The 19465-nt window shown below is 37.6% G+C and overlaps 1 non-coding gene and 1 pseudogene across 1 annotated transcript; both read left to right on the top strand.

Moving 5' to 3' along the window:
- The window catches only part of LOC109022151, an 82717-nt pseudogene that overhangs the window by 54989 nt on the left and 8263 nt on the right, over window positions 1-19465 (top strand).
- LOC118344106 lies at window positions 18073-18179 on the top strand. Its single transcript, XR_004797871.1, has one exon. It is a non-coding gene; the product is annotated as a small nucleolar RNA R71 (small nucleolar RNA).

The raw sequence follows: 19465 nt of genomic DNA, 5'->3' as shown, positions 1-19465 counted from the left end.
CAATTGTCATGGAAGATGGTGTTCTGATTTGAACGCGTACTCGCAGGCAGTAATATTACTCTTACATAACTGCTGCTTATGCTATTGATGAAATTAAGAGTAATGCTAACCACAGGGAAAGTAGTGGTTATAGTACCCACGTCGCGGTTACAAGCTTTCATGCCCAAGTGCTTTGCTCGTCCTTACTGCAGGCCGAACCATGTCCAAACAGTACCAGTACCCCCACATGAAGACGTGTTCATAAGCCACCGGGGTCCTGATACCAGAAGAAACATTGCTGGTTTACTCCACGACCACCTTCTCATGCGGGGACATAGGTCTTTCATTGACTACCGAAACTTGAAAGCTGGTGACAAATTGTCCGAAAAGATTGATACCGCTGTTCGAGATTGTAAAGTCGGTGTCGTAGTGTTCTCGCCAAGATATTGTGAGTCCTCCTATTGTCTCCATGAATTGGCTCTGCTAATGGAGTACAAGAAAAGAGTTATACCCATCTTTTATAATGTCAAACCGTCCCGGCTTCGGGTTGGAGACGACGTATCCAATGGACCTTGTGTTTCAGAGAAAGAGCTTGAGAGATTCGGCAGAGCACTTGAAGAAGCTAAAAATATCGTTGGACTCGACTTTGATTCATCAAGAGGGTCCCTTTCTATTCTTTCCCCATTTATCTTATTTTCAATGACTGAACAAAGATTTCATATCTTATGTTAATATTGGTTCGTTGAACAGAATGTCTCTAATACCGCTCCATTTTTTTGTTTATTTTTTTTTCGGTTTTCAGATATTGGTCAGAGTTCGTACGAAGTGCTTCTGATGCCATCATAGAGCAGCTCGGCCAGAGCTCCTGAAAGTGTTTCAATAATCTCGTATGGTTCTTTTGTCGAAAACTCCAGTTTCTGACTAGATATCTCTATCCCGGACCTTCTCCCAGCCCCTACAATGTTTCTTTTTTCTTTCAGTTGAGCAATTGTTTGAATGTAGTTGGGGGGATGGAACCCCAACCTAAGTTAGACCCCGTGGTCACTAGGAACCAGCAATGTTATAAATCAAATAATGGGTTGCTGTCAGCGCCAGCAATGTTATATGAGTAATTCTAGTACGATAGGTTCAATCATTTTAAAAAAAATAAATTTTATTTTTTTATATAAAATTTTTATTTTATTTACTTTTTAAAATGATTATATTATGATTGTACAATTCACCATTACGAGTATTTTTTTCTCATGTTATAAATCACAAGCTGCGATATCTCTTGTAAATGGAAAAATGCTTAAGCCTTAAATGCGATGCATGTGGAGCAATTATCATAACGTGCAATTCCAAAAGTCTGGGTTAATTAATGGGGTGATGCTACAGCCCCCGCTGGGGGCTGTAGGATTATTTTATATATTTTTTATTTAAATAATTTTTTATATAAATTTTTTAACATTTTTTAATATTTAAAAAAAATAATAAATTTAAAATATTATTAAGAAAATATTTTTTTAATCAGAAAGTAAAAAAATATATATTTTCTTAATTACGAAGTAAAATAAAAAATATTTTTTTATAATTTTTTATTTTACTTTATGATTAAGAAAGTATTTTTAATAATATTATGATTTTTTTAAATATTTAAAATGGACATGCTACAGTTTCGCTGGGGTTCCTGTTGGGCTTAATATGTACTCTTTTATGTGTATTTTTTTAATTTATTTTTTATATAAATTTTTTTTACACTTTTAAAAAATAAAATAAATTTAAAATATCATTAAAAAACACTTTCTTAATCAGAAAGTAAAAAAAAATTATTAAAAAAATACTTCCTTAATCACGAAGTAAAATAAATATTATTTTTTATTCTATTTCTTGATTAAAAAAATATTTTTTAATAATATTATAATTTTTATTTTATTTTTTAAAATATTTAAAATTATTAATAATATTTATATTAAAAAAACTAAAATAAATAGATAAAAAAATGTTACATGCCCAGCGGGAGCTCCCAGCGGGAGCCCCCAGCGGGGCATGTAGCATTTTCCTAATTAATGACATCCATAAATACTACAGTACTCGATCGAAATTCTCGGGCCTCGAGCAAAATTTACATAAAAAATTAGCCAATCGTCACACGTACGCGGTACGTACTTATCCTAGTGATCATCATGAACCATTCATATGATAATTGTATTAAAATACGGACATTAATATAAGACTCTTATATCTCATTTATTTCGAGATGAGATGAAATATGCATTTTAAACTTGTACCTACACGGAGGCTTAATTGCTTGGTATTATTAGCATAACTGACTCAACAATGGAGCGTTCCAACAAATAGCAAACGAGCATGCACTGCAAGTTAACTATACCAGAGAGGCAGAATAGTGGTTCACGCCATTTATAGCAGACACATGATATTCCTTCTAGAATAGTACAGTAGACAATTCTGTTATTATTCTCTCAAGTTATTGTAATGGTATTATTCCTTTTATTCTTGTATAAATACCATAAACACTCAATGAGAAATCAATGAAGTTTTTGCATATTTTCCTTCTGTTGACATGGTATCAGAGCGATTTGACTAATCGTCTCTCTGATCTATGGCTCCATTATCTTCCACTACCACCCTCTCGTCCTTCTCTCATATAGTCACTACCAAACTATCAAACGAAAATTACCTTCTATAAACGAAAATTACCTTCTATGGAAGGTACATGATTCTGCGTATTTGCGCGGCCAAGATGTCTACTCCTACGTAGATGGGTCTCTTCCCTCACCTCCTGTTCTTCTACTCGCTTCTTCAGATACTATTCCAAAAGTTAATCATGATTTTTTCTCATGGAAACGAACTGACCAACTCGTTTTAAGCATCCTTTTTTCTTCTCTTAGTGAATCTATTATCGGTCATGTCCTCTCAGCTACAACGACTCATGAACTTTGGAAGTCCTTGGCCTCCATGTTCACATCCCACTCTCAAGCAAAAGAGTTTCAGGTTCGCTTCCAGCTCACAAATCTATCAAAGGGAGACCAATCCATCTTTGATTATTTCGGGAAGGTATGCTCCCTCGTGGACTCACTGTCTGCCATTGGTAATTCTCTCCCTGACAAAGAGGTAGTCACCTATCTCCTAAATGGCTTAGGCAACTCGTATGAGCATTTTATCACTTCTATCACAACTCGGACAAATCCTTTCTCTTCTCATGAATTGTTTCAACTTTTACTTATTCATGAGAGTCGTTTATCTCATCAAACCAGGAGTGTTATCTCCTTGGATGAGCCTTCTGTAAATCTCAGTAGCTCTGGTCCTCAAGATCATCGTGGTCGTGGCATTTTTCGTTCTGGTCGCCAGGGTCGTGGAAGAGGTCAATATTTCAACAATAGCAGACAAGGAGGATGCAATTTCTCTTCCAACTCCTCTTCACAACAGACTCCTGCTTTCAACTGACCCACATGCCAAGTTTGCAACAAGTCAGGACACGTTGCTTTTCAGTGTTACTATAGGTTTGATCATTTGTATCAGTATGATGCACCAAAGTCTTTTTCTGCTCATTATATTGCCTCTGATTCTATAACTGACTCTGCTTGGTATCCAGACTCAGCTGCTACTCAACATATTACTAATGACTTGTCTAATTTGAATGTTTCATCTGAACAATATTCTGGTAGTGATTCTATACGAGTTGGCAATGGTTTTGGAATTCCTATTCAACATTTTGGTTATTCTTGCTTCTCTGTTAATTCTTCCATTTTTACTCTTCGTAATTTACTTTATGTTCCAATGATCACAAAGAATCTTGTCTCGGTTTTACAATTTTGCATTGATAATTCGTGCTACTTTGAATTTCACTCTTCTTATTTCTCTATGAAGGACAACAAGACCAAGAAAGTGCTCCTCTCAGGGCCCACGCATAATGGGCTCTATGTTTTTCCACCTCACTCATTCAACTCTTTCAGCCCATCTGTCCATCTTGGTGAATGTACAAGTCTGGCCCAGTGGCATCGCAAGCTCGGGCACCCATCCTTGGACCTTGTCTCTCGTGTTTTGCACTGCAAGTGTCTTCCAGTTTCTTCAAATAATTCTGTTTTTTATTGTCCTGAATGTCCACTTGCTAAAAGTCATCAATTAGCTTATTGTAATAATCGATCCACTTCAACTAGGCCTTTACATTTGCTTTGTGCTGATGTTGGGGGCCTAGCTCCCTATGTTTCCAGACTTGGTTATAAATATTATCTTTCTTTTGTGAACCAATTCACACGTTATACATGGTTTTTTCCACTCAAATTCAAATCTGATGTTGCAAATATATTCACTACATTTTTACCATATATTGAAAGATTATTCAATACTAAATTAATTACCCTTCAAATTGATGGTGGAGGAGAGTTTAAGCCTCTCACCTCCATTTGTCAAAAATTTGGCATTACACACCGTTTCTCTTGTCCTCACACGCATCAACAAAATGGACTCGTTGAGAGAAAACATCGACATATTGTCGAAACCGGACTTGCTCTTTTGGCCCATTCCTCTTTACCTTTTAAATTTTGGGCAGATGCCTTTGAGACTTCCGTCTACTTAATAAACCTTCTTCCCTCACCCACCATCAAAAATAAATCTCCTCATTTTTTTGTGCATCACTCTGAGCTTGATTATAAATTTTTAAAAGTGTTTGGGTGTGAATGTTAGCCTAACCTTAGACCCTATTTCTCACATAAACTCACTTTTCGGTCTGCTTCGTGTGTTTTCCTGGGTTATAATCATTCTCATAAAGGCTATAAGTGTTTCGATGTGAGTAAAAATCGAATGTATATTTCTAGAGATGTAGTTTTTAATGAGGCTTCTTTTCCATTTTCAAATCCTCGGCCCATTACACTTGCTCATCCCCATGTTTCCGAAATGGCCACCTTACCAATTCTACCTTCTTCCATACTTGGACCAGGCCTAAACCCAATCACCCCTCTTCATGTTTCCACGCCTTCATCATCTTCAACCTCGCATCCCACTCTTTTGCCTGAAATTAATTCCTCTCCCACTCTATCTTCATCAACTCTCATACCACCACGTTCCCCCATCATCACACGTGCCCAAACCAACTCTTCCAGACCCAGAACCTTCATTGACTCATCTCGTTACTGTTTCACTACCACTATTTCAATTTCTGATGACCCATCAAATTATTCAACTGCATCTAAATTTGCTAATTGGCGAGCTGCTATGCATCAGGAATTTTTGGCCCTACAGCAGAACAATACTTGGAGCTTAGTTCCTCATTTTCCCACAGCTAATGTGCTCAGTTGCCGATGGGTCTTCCGTACTAAAACCAAAGATGATGGCTCGCTTGACAAAAGAAAAGCACATTTGGTCGCTAAGGGATTTCACCAGCAGCACGGTTTGGATTATCACTAGACCTTCAGCCCTGTGGTCAAGCCATCCACAATCAGATTAATATTATCTATTGCAGTTACTCGTGCTTGGCCATTTAGACAGCTTGATATAGAAAATGCCTTCCAACATGGTTCCTTAACTGATGAAGTATATATGCAGCAGCCTAAGGGATTTGTGGACCAAGCTCATCCAAACTACATTTGTAAGTTGCACAAGGCCATCTATGGCCTCAAGCAGGCCCCGAGAGCATGGTTTGCTCAGCTAAGCAGTTGGTTGCTCGACTATGGCTTCAGTTCCTCCAAAGCAGATCCCTCTCTTTTCATATTCAACCAAAATGAAGTTCAACTTTATTTTCTAGTCTATGTCGATGACATAGTGCTCACTTCATCTCATTAGTCTGCTATTGATACTCTCATTCAAAACTTAAGTTGTGCCTTCCCAGTCAAAGATCTCGGCACTCTCTCTTACTTTCTTGGTCTTGAGGTTGATCATCGATCAAATGGATTGCTATTGTCTCAGAGGAAGTACATTAAGTCCCTACTTACTCGTAGCAAGATGCTTTTTGCAAAACCCATTTCCTCTCCTATGGCAGCCTCACTAAAGCTGTCCAAACATGATTCACCAGATTTTGATGATCCCACACTATATATAAGCATTGTTGGAGGGCTTCAGTATTTGTCTTTCACTAGGCCAGAAATTTCTTTTCCAGTGAATAAGGTATGTCAATTCATGCACAACCCAAAGACCACACATTGGACTGCTGTCAAACGTATTCTAAGGTACCTCAAGGCTACAATCAATTTTGGTCTACTCTTCAAACCACAAACCAGTTTCAACTTCATACATATTCAGATGCGGATTGGGGGGGCTGTCTCGATGACCGTAGATCCACTGGAGGCTATTGCATCTACCTGGGTCATCACCTCATCTCGTGGAGTTCAAAAAAATAGAGCACTGTGGCTCGCTCATCAACTGAGGCAAAGTATAAATCCCTAGCCTCCTCTGCCGCTGAAACCATATGGTTGCAAACTATCCTTCGTGACTTAGGCATACCTCTGTCCAAAGCTCCAAATTTATGTTGCGATAACATAGGGGCCACGTACCTCTCAGTGAATCTAGTATATCACGCCAAGACCAAGCATATGGACATCGACTTCCACTTCGCAAGAGATTGGGTTGCTGCCAAAACCTTACAAGTCAATTTCTGCAGCTCCAAGGATCAAATAGCAGACGTGTTTACTAAACCAGTTGTTGCAGATCATTTTCATTATCTTTGAACGAGTCTCCATGTGGTTGACACCCCATTGGACTCGAAGGGGCGTATTAGCATAACCTACTCAACACTGGAGCATTCCAACAAACAGCAGACGAGCATGCACTACACGTCAACTATACCAGAGAGGCAAAGTGGTGGTTCACGCCATTTACAGCAGACACATGATATTCCTTCTAGAATAGCACAGTAGACAATTATGTTATTATTCTCTCAAGTTATTGTAAAAGTATTATTCCTTTTATTCTTGTATAAATACCGTAAAGACTCAATGAGAAATCAAGGAAGTTTTCTCATATTTTCCTTCTGTTGACAGGTATGCCTTCCAATGTATATTACTTTTGTCAAAGTCTCAAAGACTCAAAGCTATATATAAAAGAGCGGTGCTACTCTGCAGCCTGAGTAGTATCGCTCCATTTGATCGTTAGGTCAAATTGATCTATTTATTTTTTGTTAATTTTTTTTTGTCAATTTTTTATTATTTTAAAATATTGTTAAAAAATATATCAATACACTAATAGTTACTTTTTTTAACTATTAAATAAATAAAAAATTTAACAACAATAAAATATATAAAATGTCAAAATGAGGGAATCAATTAAATGAACAATGTAGCATTTTTCTATATAGAATTCTACTTCACTAATCACTATGGTCGGGGCGGCGAATCATGGTACTGTACATTTGGGAGACCAGAGAAAAAGCTAGCTAGCTGCGGCCTAAATTACAAAGAGGAGGCTATCAACAGAAGATCACATGCAGCGAGTTGTTACGTACATACTAAAAAAAACTTCTTTCACAAGGCTTATCATAAAATGTGAAAGATAGTTAATTTAGGATCAAACATGTTTGAGAACATAACTGTTTTTTGATATTTTTAGATATTCTTAAATTTAACTTTTTGTTTTATTTTTTAAAATTTAATAAAAGATCATAACTCAAACTATTTCATTACTATTCATAAACTATTCATTTTTATTTACAGATATTCTGAAATATTATTAATATCTAAACGAGCTCTTAATTACCCGGCCATGGTCTACATCCCATTAATTAATTACTACTTCCAAGCCAATTAAACAACTCCCTTCTATAAATGAAATTGCTTAGACTTCTAACTAACTGAAATTAAATTGGAATTGCTTAGGCTAGAAGCTTCCACGTGACACCAATTCTCAAATCAATATTATTAATGTTGTATTTTGCACACTTTTAGACCACGCTCCAACAACTCAAGTCTTCTAAAATGAGTCTGCAAAAGGTGAAGGAGGGTGTAACAAGAAGAGGGTGGCCTCAGGGCCAGGGAACCTCTGATACCAAAATTAGTAAATATTCTTGAAATTTTGTAAATAAGTAAAGGTGTTTAGGGGTTAGAGAATTTTTTCATACCTGGAGCTTGCTATTTATATCGTAGGTTGGTGGGAGGTGTAGATTGTCTTTGTCTCCACTAAGTTCATGCCCCTTTTGCTGTTAGAGTTCTTTAATGTGACGTGGCTTCTCCAACGGCACCATAAATGTGGCATGTAGCTTGGTAGTGACGCCATTAATGCGGTGTAGTTCCCTGACTTTGCGCATGTCCTCTATGGGCCGTAGATTACCGAGGGTTTGAACACAGCTGTAGGCTGTCAGGCTTACCTGTCTAGTCGACTACCTGACTCCTTTTCCTGGTTGATGTCTCGCCCCTTACACAGGCTTGGTGGCCTTTGAGCCGAGTACTAGGTCGAGGCCCAGTGGACTTTGCGAAGTGGGGACAAGTCCGAGGGGAATTCTTACTTCATTCTTTAATCCTTTGTCTTGCAAGACCACCCGGCCTTTATTGCTATGAGCCGATCAACTGTTAACCTTACACCCATGTGGCGGTGTGGCGTCGGTTACATCTTCTCATTGAATGGCGTCCCATCGGTTTCTATGACGTGATTGCTTGTTACGTAGCCATTTATTCCATACATCGTATCGGCAGATATGGTATTTAGAAGTTACGATAATCGAGGGATTCTAGTACTTTGGGGAACACGTGGAGTTATGTCGAGTTATGTTGCCTCGGGAGTTCAAACGTCAACCCCGCCTATATAAGGGCCCTTCCCCCCTTGTGAAAACTCATTGTACTCACTATGCCTTTTGCTCCATTTCTACGTCTCTTGTTCTCTGCTAGAGCTTTTTCCCTTTGGTTCTCCCTCAATTTTTCTTCAGAAAGTTCTTTATTTTTCTTTCAATCTCTCATGGCTCCGAAGTAATCTTCACACCCAACTGGATAGGTTAGGTCCTCTAGTGGAGCTCAGGCCATTGCTGGCCACGGTGGTTCCACTTTGAATGATTTCGCTGGGTATTCCTGGTGATCAGTGGTGACCCTCGGCAAATTGGAGGAGTTGTAGGTGGCCTATAGGGTCCCTTCGAAAGTAGAGTTCGTGGTGCCTTCCTCCACACAAAGAGTGGTAGACTCCGAGGCTTATGGCACCAAGGTCGCAGTATACCCCCGCCATGTTCTCTTGCTGCCTTAGGTGTCTGTTTTGCCAGCTAGTGCGAGAAGTCTTAGGCTTCTTTGAGTTGGCGCCTGCTCAACTTCTTATCATTAAGTGGAGGATTCTTGTTTCAATCTGCGTTATCTGGCACCTCCCATTGGAGGAGGTCAGGTCGGACTTCCTGGATCTCATAGCTCGTGAGTTCTTCATTACCCATAACATTGTGTGGAAAGGTCGTCATCTCTATAGCTTCCAACCGGTCTAGCAATTGGTTCGGTTGGAGGCACAGCATGCTGCAGTGAAGGGATATACCTGCCGATTCTTCTTCTTGACGGGTGATGGATGGGAGCTCCCGGTCGGACAAACCCTCAAGCACTTGTTGCACATGCATGCCATATGGGGGGTACCAAAGACACAAACCGCCACCCTAAACCAACCCTAGAGGAGGAACTGAGGCTCCAAGTGGTTTGAAGATAGCCTTCACCAATATTTGGCCCCCCGGCCAATTTGCGCTCTGATGCGGCTTTTCCCATAAACCCGATGACGTCACTTGCTCATAGTCACTCCCCTAGTCTGCCGATAGAGGGAAGGGGGAAGAAGCCCCGAAGAATCTCATCCGCCCATTCCGATTCTGAAAATGTCCCCATCCCTCCTAGGGAATTGTCTGTTATGGTGCTTTTTATCGGGCTCCCGAAAAGATGGTGACGATAGCGCCTCAATCGGTCCAAGGCGTCGTTGTTGAGGCTACCCCCGTGATGTAGGTCACCCTCTCTAGTGGTGTCAAGGTGGTGGAGAATGACGTTCCGGCCGAGGAAGCTATGGCGCCCGGTGTGCCCGACGAGGGAGAGGGCGAGGAATTCATTGAAGAAATTCTGGCGGATCCTCGAACGACCGCTTTGCCCAATCACGCCAACCTTCTTCGCGAGATGGAGGGTAGACTCCAGAGGCTATTCGTAGGGGTAAAACTTTACTTGCAAATTCCTCATACTCTTCTTTTTTTATTTTCCTAAGTTTTGACTTTAATTTCTGTGATAGGGATTGAGCGTCTGGCAGCCTTCATCTTGAACAACCAAGCGGAGTTGAGAAATGATAATCGGGCTCTTCATTTGTTGGCTCAAATGGCCTTGGATTGTGCGACTGTGGAGCGGAAGCATAAAGATGATGCCAAGGAAGCCCTTGTCGACTTGATAAGATCCTAGGGGGAAATCAGTGAGGTCCACATTGAGGCCTCACTTGCTTCCGAGGTGAGGGAGGCGCTGCAGCAGTCCCTTGACTTATGTCAATTGGAGCTCGAGCAGCGATAAGCCAATACCCAGGAGCTGCACCAGCAAAGGGATGTCAGCTTGTCGTAGCGATGGAGATCTCGGTCCACCGCTTGCATGGTGTTCGCATAAAAATATATTTGCAAGTGCACAAAATCGTAAAAAGTAGTAAAGTGTTTTAAAGAAAACGATTATCGAACCCACAAGGAATAATTATGCTATTGAGTATTGAAATTGACTAAATTAATTACTATTTGGAAAACTGAAATTTGAAGAATGATTTATCTAAATTAAACTGAATAAAAGAATATTAAAATTAAGATTTTAAAAATAATAAAAATAGATCTAGAGTTTTTGACTTCACCTAGCAGATCTCACACAATTTATTCTTCCTTATTACAGAATCTCAATTATCCCAAGTAATAATAAAACTTCCTTAAATATTCAATATTTTCTCTCGAACAAAACCAAAAATATTTTCAACTAATAACTCCATATTTTTATGTGAATTTAACTAATTGGAGACTTATTAAGTTCTTTAGATTTTTCTTGAAAATCACACTAGTCGCGGTAAAACATCTCTGCTTTAACTCAACTAATGATGTTTAATCCTAGATTTTTAATCACAAATCACCTCTCGGTCTCATTGCAATCCAAAAGATCGAACAATAGTTAGCTAGAAAATTGCAAGCATTAAGAACAGGGAATAAACACTCAATCATGGAAATATTGAAAATAAAATAATTTGGAATATAAACTGTGTGTTCAGTGCTAGGCTACATCAAAACTCTAGAAAATAGAATTAGTTCATAATGAAATTAAAAAGAAAAAGAATAAAATCGATGTTCTTTGTTGAAGTCGGTTGATGAAGCATTTGGCACTTGCCCCTGCCCTCCAGATTCGCCTTCTCAAAAGAACATTCAATAATAAAAACTGGAACTCTGAACTCAGACTCTCTAAAACTCAAAACAAAATTCCAATTCAGACACTCTATTCATCTCATAAGTCGAGATTAAATAGATGTCGAAATTCAAATATGGAAATAAAATAACTGCGGCTACAAGCTCGCCTAAGGATATGGAAAATAATTTCTAAAGATATATTTTAACATAAAAGGAATTATCTCAAGAATAACGGGATTATCTAAAATGGAATATTTACTGATATGCGGCATGAATTACTGAATTCGAGAGAATTTGGTCGCCAAACAGATTCATTGCAGAACTTGGATTCGGTAGTCAATAGCAGATTGATCCCAGTGGGGAGGAATTATCCCACCGAGTAGATGCTGTATGCACTAAATATAACTAGCGTGGAGGTCACAACTTAATGGGTGTGGAGGTCACAATAGTATTGAAGGATAAATGACATTTTTTATAAATAAAAGCATGATACAAATCACATAAAAATAACACTTATCAAATACCCTCAAACTTAAGTTTTGCTTGCCCATGAGCAAATAAGAAAATAAAAGATAATTAAAACAAGTATTGGTTTGATTCAAAAAATTTATTGCTTCAAAGATTATCTAAAGTCAATAATTCAAAGGAAACATTCAAAATCAATCAAGTCCAAAAGTTAATTCAAAAATCAATTCCACCCCATTTTCCATCCCCACATTCATGCATACCCATCATTCTCACTTCATCATTAGCTCCCCAGATTGTTTTATTCAAACAAGTAAATAAACAATGGATTTCTAAAAACTCAATAGGCTTGCTTTCCAAATCACTCTCCACTTATGTAGAACATAAACTTTCTCCAGGGATTAATAGGTCTTTATTAAGTTTGTAATGTAAGGTTAGGGTGAGGGCTATAAAGAAAAGATAGGATTCAAACACAGAAGAGAACTTAAGTTTGAACACTAACAGAATATATAGAGCATTCTCACAACATCTCTTCTCAATCTTTGTAAATCTCTCAACACACCTTTTTTTATTACACTTTCAAGTATCTCTCTCTTTACCCCTCTATTTGGCAGATCAAACTTTTTTTTTTGTACTATTCCATACTTTTTTGACTGCCTTTGTGGATGACTCTCATCGTCCTTTTCTTGTTGGCCAGACAGTAGACGAGTTGACTCTTCACACCCCAAACTTATGATTCTGATAATATTGCTATAAGTACTTTACTTGTAGACCTTTTGCCTCTCTCGTCTTTCATGCTCTTGTGAATCTATGATTTTGAGTAAACTTAGTTCTCTTGAAAGGTAAGGAAATCAGTATTTAAACTCAAATAGGGTAGGAAATATGAGGTTTACAAAAAATAAAAATATAAGACCAAAATATATTTCAATAAAGCTCAAAGGGCAACTAGAGATAAAGATAATAAACAGGTAAGCTGGAAAGGCTCAATCAGTCCAAAGAATGCCTTAATTATTTTTCCAGTAATATTCTATCTAGGATTTCACCTCTAGTACAATCAAATAAGTTCTAGAGTAAGTTGAGATCATATAAATTCACAAAATTCACATAAAATTTCTCTAGGTACTCAAAACAATTAATGATCATAAGAAGCATTCATTGAATATAGAAAATATCAAATTAAGTAAGATTAAGTAAAGAATTAACAACTAGACTTAAGCAGTGAGAATTTTTCCTAAAAATTATAATCAATTTCAGTTCATATTCTTATCACATGCTTTTTATTCATCAAACCATACTGTTTTTATCATTATTATTATTATTATTATTATCATTATTTCTTTTTAAAAAAAAGATAATATCATTTTCCCCCAAACTTAAATATCACATTGTCCTCAATAAGAAAAAGCAAGAGAAACTAAAGTAGAGAATGAGAGAAGGTAAGAGATGCTCTCCTGATTTTGTCCAGTTCCGTCATTTGAATATTTTCCTTGAAGGCGCAGCCACCACGTATTTTTTGGAGATCTCCTCACCTCTTTGTTCCTACAAAATCAAAGAAAATGAATAATAATAATAAGAAAAAAAAATTAAAAAAAAAACTTGGGTTGCGTCCAGCGCTTTATTTAAAGTCTATCTATAGCTAGACATTGGCCTCCCATCATTTATGAATGGCAAGATTGAGGGAACACTTTTCCGAGTTAAAGTCTCCATCTATATAGGGTTTTAATTTCTGTCCATTTACTTTAAATGTGCATTTTGTCTCGTGATGGACTTCAACCACCCCATAGGGAAAAACATGGGTCACCACAAACTGTCCCGACCACCGAGAGCGCAGCTTTCCTAGGAAGAGACAAAGTCTTGAGTTAAATAATAGAACTTTATGCCCTACTTCGAATTCCCTTATTAGAATATGCTTATCGTGCCATCTTTTAGTTTTATCTTTGTAAATTTGAGCATTCTCATAAGCATCATTGCAGAACTCATTCATCTCGTTGATCTGCAATATTCTCTTCTCGCCAGCTGCTTGTAAATCAAAGTTCAGTATTATCGTCGCCTAATGGGCTCTGTGTTCTAGTTCCACGGGTAGATGACAGGCTTTTCCATAAACAAGCCGATAAGGTGACATCTCAATTAGTATTTTGAATGTTGTTTGATAGGCCCTTAGCGCATCATCTAACCATCTCGCCTAGTCTGTCCGAGAGACACTCACGAGCTTCTCTTGTATGCGCTTCAGCTCCCGATTAGATACCTCGACCTGGCCACTCGTTTGATGATGGTATGGTGTTGCCACGTGATCGGTAACTCCATACTTAGTCAGTAGCACTTCAAATTGACGATTGTAAAAGTGCTTTTCGCCATCACTGATTATGGCCCTCGGAGTGCCAAATTGGAAAAAGATGTTCTTCCGCAAGAAATTCACCACAACCCTTGCATCATTAGGTTGCAAGGCGACCGCTTCTACCCATTTGGAGACATAATCTACAGCCATCAGAATAAATTTATTAGAATATGAATATGGAAAATGACCCATTAAATCTATACCCAAAATATCAAATAATTCAATCGCTAAAATATTATTTAAAGGCATCTCATGTTTCCTAGAAATGTTGCCAACCCTTTGACAATGATTGCATAAAGTAAAAAAATTAAAAAAGTTTTTAAAAATAGTCGGCCAATAAAAGCTGCATTGTAAAATTTTTGATGCTGTTTTTGCTCCACCAAAGTGGCCTCCCGCTTCGAAAGAGTGGCAATGTCTGAGTATGCTCATCATCTACTCATCGGGCACACTTCTCTTGATTATCTAGTCCGCGTAGTGCCAGTATAGAAAAGGTTCCTCCCAAAAATAATATTTCAAGACGAAGAAGAACTTCTTCTTTTGTTGATATGTCATCTCGGTCGGGAGAATTTTGGACACCAAATAAGTTACCCTGTCGGCATACCATGGAACAACTTGTGTAGTCATTAATTGCTCATCTGGGAAGGTCTCATTAAATGGGAAATTCTCCTCGCCAACTGCCTCTTTAAACTCAAGGCTAGACAAATGATCGGCCACTACATTCTTGGTACCTTTCTTATCTCTTATTTCCAAATCAAACTCTTGTAGTAGCAGAATCCATCGTAACAATCTTAGTTTGGCATCCCTCTTCGACAACAAGTATTTAAGAGTTGAGTGACCACCTTTGAACCTGTCAAATAAGAATGAAATTTGTCAAAAGCAAACACAACTGCTAATAATTCTTTTTCAATAGTAGCATAATTAAGTTGAGCTTCTGTTAAGGTCCAACTTGCATAATAAATAACATGAAAAGTTTTATCTTTTCTCTGCACAAAACAACCCTTATAGCATAATCACTGGCATCCCACATTAATTCAAAAGGTAAATTCCAATCCGGTGACATAATGATAGGTGTTGAAATTAATTTATTTTTCAATGTTTCAAAAACATGCAAACATTCATTAGAAAATTCAAACCGAATATATTTAATCAACAGAGTGCAGAGAGGTTTAGTAATTTGGAAAAAATTCTTGATAAACCGACAATAGAACCCGACATGGCCCAAAAAGCTCCTCACGCCTTTCACATTGGTGGGTGGTGAGAGTTTGTCAATAACTTCTATCTTTGCTCGGACGACCTCAATTCCCTTGAAGGAGATGCGGTGGCCAAGCACTATTCCCTCCTTGACCATGAAGTGACATTTTTCTCAATTTAAAACAAAATTTGTCTCCTTGCATCTCTGCAAAACTAAAGATAAATTAGATAAGCAGTTATCAAAAGAATGACCAAAACTGAGAAGTCATCCATAAAGACTTCTAAAAAACTTTCCACCATGTCTGAGAAGATGAATATCACGCATATTTGAAAAGTGGCTGGTACATTGCAAAGACCAAAAGGCATGCACCTATATGCAGAAGTGTCATATGGATAGGTCAAAGTGGTATTCTCTTGCTCATCGGGTGCAATGGCTATTTGATTGTAACTGGAATATCCATCTTGAAAATAGTTGTAGGCGTGGCTAGCAAGTCTTTCCAGCATTTGATCAATAAACGGTAAGGAAAAATGGTCTTTCCGAGTTGCATCATTCAGTCTTCGATAGTCTATGCATACTCGTCATCTCGTGATTGTCCTGGTCGGTATGAGTTCATTGTTGTCATTCTTGATCATAGTTATCAATCCTTTCTTTGGGACGACTTGCACTAGACTTACCTATGCACTATCTAAGATCGGATAAATGATCACAGCATCTAAAAGTTTCAATACCTCTTTATGCACCACTTCTTGTATTGATAGATTCAGTCTCCTCTAGGGTTGGACGATCGGTTAGAAATTTTCTTCCATTAAAATCTTGTGCATGTAAATTGAAGGACTTATTCCTTTGATGTCCGAGATGGTCCAGCCCAAAGCCATTTTGTGCTCCCGCAAGATTCTCAGCAACTTCTCTTCCTCTGCATTACTCTAATAATAATTGAAAAAGTAGAATCCTGGCCTAAGAAAGCGTACCTTAAATTTGATGGAAGTGGCTTGAGTTCAAGCTTGGAAGACGTCGACTGAGATGAGTTTAGGTCTGTCACTTTCAGTTTTGTTAAATGAGAAAGGGAAGGTGTAGTTTTGAAATATCTCTCACACTCAACTTTTTCATCTTCAGATTCAATAGACGTATAGTGAGTAAGACATACCTCAAGTGGTAGTTTTGGAAATTCGGTTTCAAAAGTCTTGTCGTCCTTGACCATGTCTCTGTCGCTTATTTGAAAACAGAGATGTACCTCGGACTGAAATTCCATAGATTTAAACACGTTAAACGTGACTTGCTCCACGCCTACCCTCAAAACCAATTTTCTTTCCTAGACATCAATTAAAGTTCTCTCCATCGCCAGGAAAGGTCAGCCCAGTATCAGAGGAATCTCCTCGTCCTCCTCCATATCAAGTACAATTAAGTCGGCGGGGAAGATGAACTTATGAACTTTCACCAATACGTCCTCAATGAGTCTTCTCAGGTATTTGATAGATCTGTCCACCAACTGTAAAGAGAAGGTGGTCTGCTTTACTTCTCCAAGACCCAGTTTCCTGAAAACAGAGAGAGACATTAGGTTAATACTTACCCCTAAGTCACATAAAGCTTTATCAAAATAGGAATTTCCTATAGTGTAAGGAATCGGGAAACTTTCCGGATCTTTCAACTTTGGCGGCAGCTTCTTTTGTAAAATTTCACTACTCTCCTCAGTCAGCACCACAGTTTCATACTCCTCCAACTTCTGCTTGTTTAATAATATGTCTTTCAAAACTTTTACATATTTAGGCATTTGCTCTGGCTTCAATGAGAGGAATATTAATATGCAACTGCTTAAATATACACAAAAATTTAGAAAACTGATTATCAATTTTATTTTTCTTTAATTTTTGTAGAAAATGATTTGGTGGATCATAAATTGAAGGAGAATAAGTTTCAGAAGTAAACTCCCTGGATTTCTTGGATTTTGCAGCCCCTTTATTCTCTTTAGTATTCTAAGCTTGCTGGTTGGTTGCCTCTCGATCAGTTTCTTTCACCTCGTCCTCGGTTTCATTTTTCTCAGTCTCCACATTTTCAGCTTTTGCATCTCGCTCGGTACTTACTTTTTGTGGTTGGTCATTTGTCCATCCACTTCGCAATGCGATGGCTTTGAAATGCTCATTTGGATTTGTCACAGTATTGCTCGGTAAAGCCCCTGCTGTCCTATCGGTAAGCATGTTGGAAAGTTGACTGATTTGCTCCTCAAGATTGTGGATGGATGCCGAATTGTTTTGGATCACCATATTAGTCTTTTGCATGTACTGCATGAACATATCCTCAAGTGTCGGTTTCTTCTCTTGCTGTGGAAACTGTTGAGGTGGTCTAATCGGCCCTTAGTTATTGCTCCATGAAAAGTTAGGGTAATTCCTCCATCTAGGATTGAAAGTGTTTGAATAAAGATTGTTCTGACGTTGGAAATTTGACACGTAGTGGGCTTGTTCTTGACTTGGTTCGACAAAAGGATTCCCCACTTGGCAATCTACACTGGAATGATTTCCTGCGCAATGATCACAAACAACATTAATTTGAATAACATTAATGTTCATCTTACCTAATTGTTGTGAAAGATTTGTCATCTGCGCCGCCAGTGTGGTAATAGAATCAAGTTCAAAAACTCCAGCTGCCCTTCTTGGCATTGCTCTCTTTGCAGACCATTGATAATTGTTGGACTCCAATTCTTCCAAAAGTCCATAGGCGGCTTCTTGGGTCTTACTCATTAATGCTCCTCCAGCGGCCGCATCAATCATAGATCGATTTGTGGGTCCCAAACCATTGTAGAATGTCTGTACTTGAAGCCAGGTGGGGAGGTCATGATGTGGACACTTGCGCAATAAGTCTTTGTATCTCTCCCACGCTTCATACAATGACTCACCCTCAAATTGGGCGAAAGTAGTAATATTATTCCTTAATTTCATTGTATTGGCTGGAGGAAAATACTTTGCTAAAATATTTTGTGCCAACTCCTACCAGGTGGTGATGATGCCGGGCAACAAAGAATTCAACTAGGTTTTTGCTTTTTCTCCAAGTGAAAAAGGAAAAAGTGTCAATCGGATTGCATCATCTGTCACGCCGTTGTGTTTAAAAGTATTACAAATTTTCAAAAAATTTACAATATGGACATTAGGATCATCTTGTTCATATACAAATATATCTGCAAGTGCACAAAATCGTAACAAGTAGTAAAGTGTTTTAAAGAAAACGGTTATCAAACCCACAAGAAATAATTATGCTAATAAGTTTTGAAATTGACTAAATTAATTACTATTTGGAAAACTGAAATTTGAAGAATGGTTTATCTAAACTAAACTGAAAAAAAGAATATTAAATTTAAGATTTTAAAAATAATAAGAATAGATATAGAGCGTTTGACTTCATCTAACAAATCTCACACAATGTATTCTTTCTTATTATAGAATCTCAATTATCCCAAGTGATGATAAAAATCCCTTAAATATTCAATATTTTCTCTCAAAAAATACTAAAAATATCTTCAATTAACTCTATATATCTTTATGTGAATTTAACTAATTGGTGACTTATTAAATTTTTTGAATTTTTCTTGAAAATCACACTAGTCGCAGTAAAACATCTCTAATTTCGCTCAACTAATGAGGTTTAATCCTAGAGCTTTAATCATAAATTACCTCTTGGTCTTATTGCAATCTAAAAGATATAATAATAGTTAGTTAGAAAATTGTAAGCATTGAGAACAATAAATAAACACTCAATCATGGAAATATTGAAAATAAAATAATTTAGAATATAAACTGTGTGTTCAGTGCTAGGTTACATCAAAACTCTAGAAAATAGAATTAATTCATAATGAAATTAAAAAGAAAAAGAATAAAACTGGTGTTCTTTATTGAAGTCGGTTGATTAAGCATTCGGTTCTCGCCTTTACCCTCCAGATCCGCCTTCTCGAAAGAACACTTTAATGATAAAAACTAGAACTCTGAACTCAGACTCTCTAAAACTCAAAACAAAATTCCGATTCAAAACCCCTTATTCATCCCAAAAGTCCTGATTAAATAGATAATGAACTTCAAATCTTGAAACAAGATAACTGCGGTTACAATCTCGCCTAAGGATCTGAAAAATAATTTCTAAAAATAGATGTTAACATAAACGGAATGGAAGATTCAGTGATATTGAGCTTGAATTGCTGAATTCAGGAGGATTTGGTCGCCAAACAGATTCA

This window comes from Juglans regia, chromosome 12, assembly GCF_001411555.2.
Source record: "Juglans regia cultivar Chandler chromosome 12, Walnut 2.0, whole genome shotgun sequence".
NCBI classification, from domain to species: domain Eukaryota; kingdom Viridiplantae; phylum Streptophyta; class Magnoliopsida; order Fagales; family Juglandaceae; genus Juglans; species Juglans regia.
Note: the sequence above shows the minus strand (reverse complement) of the source record. Positions and strands in the feature narration are given on the sequence as shown.